The sequence below is a fragment of the Cynara cardunculus genome (genome assembly GCF_001531365.2).
Source record: "Cynara cardunculus var. scolymus isolate 2C chromosome LG 7, CcrdV1, whole genome shotgun sequence".
In the NCBI taxonomy this organism is placed as follows: Eukaryota; Viridiplantae; Streptophyta; class Magnoliopsida; order Asterales; family Asteraceae; genus Cynara; species Cynara cardunculus.
In genome coordinates, this window is record NC_037534.1 from 6577107 (window position 1) to 6579921 (window position 2815).

A 2815-nucleotide genomic window follows, 5' to 3' on the forward strand; every position below is an offset into this window, starting at 1 on the left:
AATTTTAATATTTAGATATTTTACATGTAATTTAATAAATATATTAAATGAATTAAAAAATTATAAATTATTCATTAATATACCAATATCAATAAAACTAGTGTAACACAACTTATCTTACTAATATTTTAAAAAAAATGTGTTTTTTGAAAAAAAGGAAAATAAAAATTGTTCTTTTTTACCAAAAAATATTATCTTTTAAAGAATATATTGTATTTGTTCAAAAAAATTTACTTGACGTATAAATATATTAAATTAATTAGATATTTTTGAATTATTTATTGATATAACAATAGTAAAAAATTGTAATTAACAATTTATTTTGTTAACATTTTAAAGAGAACTTTAAAAGATATGTATTTATTTGAATAACATAAAATAAGAAAAGTTATGTTCTTTACAAACAAAATATATCTCGAAAATAATGTTTTATATTTATTTAATAAATATTTTATTTTAAGAATATTTAATTTGCATGCAACTTAATAAGAAAAAGTAAAAATTAAATGTTTTTTATATCATAGCAATGAAAAATAAAAATCATTAAAAATAATTTGAAATATGTTTTTATTTTTATTTTATTTAAGTTATCAAAATAAATCCACACCACCTCATTAAAACCACACAAGCAAAAAAAGTCAAAAGGTTAACCGGTTTAAAAGGTAACAAGTTATAATTGCTATTATGGGTAAATATTTTAAAGTACGATGTCTTAATAAAAAATAATTTGAAACTACATTGTTGTAATAAAGAAAAACAAAAGTAGAATACTATAATAAGAAAAATTATGAAAATATGTTGCTATTTTATGCATTTAACCCTTTCCATAAAATGCATGTATACACATATAATTGAATAAGAATTCTAAGTGAACGTATTGTAAACATTTTTTTTATAAAAATACTATTAAAATTTGTAAACACACGGTGAACACATTCTAACTCTACGAGATTAGTATCGTTTATGAACATACTACCAAAAAACAAATATAAACATGGATTCACATATGCACAAATAGTTTATATGTGAATCATATGCGTTCACATATGCATTTATTTATCACCCATTTATAAAGTTATAAAACTGTCCATCTATCTTTCACATATCATGCAATCAAATTATCCGGTACTTCACAGTCAAAGCCTCAAATATTAACCAAATGAACAGATAGAATTATTTCTTTACTTTTTTAAATACCTGTTAAATGAAACTCTCCTTGTATATATATATATATATTATGTGGTATAGTGTTGTTGTACCAAAATACACAGGGAAAGTGAAAATGAGTTTGGGCGTGGGGAAGGGGGTGGATTGGAACATTGAAAAAGTGGGGTGTAGGTGTCAAGCGTGCAATGAAAGGGAATAAGAGGGGTCCTTTTTAACCGCAGCATACACCCCTCCCCTCCTACCATCCCAAATATTCCCCCTATTTTGGACAAAATGTCGTATTCCCATCCTCTATTACTACTTCATTTTTTTCTTTAAATAACTCATGTTTGGTAAATGTAAAATCCTACGCCATTTTCGACGTAACGTTCTTATAAGTAAAAAGTAAAAAGAACTATCGTTGGGAACGGTTTTTACAACAACATTTAAGTTGTTGTATAAAAACCTTGATTTTTACTCTGAATTTGACGTGGTGTTAGTTTTTTTATATATATACTAGTAACGTACTCGTGTATAATGTTGCATGAAGCAGATCTCGGTTTTCAGAATTTGATAACCCCTGATGACATTCAAAGTTAATATTTTCGCTTAGTGAAAGATTTTTAAAATTGAATACATGGGCAATAGGGCTTTAAAACCCGTATCGTTTGTGGTTTGGATTAGGATTTTGTAGTTTTGCAACTTTTGCTTAATGATCAAGCTCGAAAAGTGAAATCACTTGTAAGATAATTACCCAAAAACTATATGTATGCTTATCTCGCTTGGAGCAAAATACTCGATGTAGAGAAGTCAAGGGAGGAGAATGGGGGTTAGAAAGTAGCGGATGTGGGAGATAATAGGGGGTGTAGCAGTGGCGGATCCAGAAAATTAATGGGGTGGGGCCACGTTGGATGGGACTTGGGGGAGGCAAGCATATGACTATATGGAAGTAGGGGAAACCATGTAAGTCGAGAGTAAAAATAAAAAATTTAAGCTAGTCAACAAACGTTTTTGGTATTTGCCCCGCAGTCCTTAAGGGCTAGATCCACCCATGGGGTGCAGGTTATGTGCTTTGAAACTTGAATATTAAGCTTAAAAGTTTGAACCTCTTAAAAATTTAAGATAACCCTGCTCTATTATATAAAAAAATATAGATATAGATATAAATTTCTAAATAATCGTTTAAGGTCTTTTATCATCTAGTATAGATTCATATATATTCATGATATTTTATGATATTATTAAATTCAAAAATATTCAATAATGAGCTTATTTTAAATGTATTGACGAGAGAATTATATAAGTATATTTTATAATAAAAAAATGTATTTTTTAATATATTTTAATTAATCTATGATTATGTATTTTTAATATGCTAAGGTGTAAAAACATAACGTCAAGATATAAAACAAACTAATTCGTAAGTATTCATGATATTTAATAGTATTATTTAATCCAAAAAACATTTTATATTGAGCTAATTTTGAATGTATTGACGAACCGATTATAATGATATAATTTGTAAAAAAAAGTATTTTCTTAATGTATTTTTGTTCATATACAATTATCGATGCAAATATGATAAAGATGTAAAATAAAAAATGAAAAAGTAATTAAATAATTAATTATAAAGGTATAAAATGTAATTTAAAAATTAGCATTGATTTGG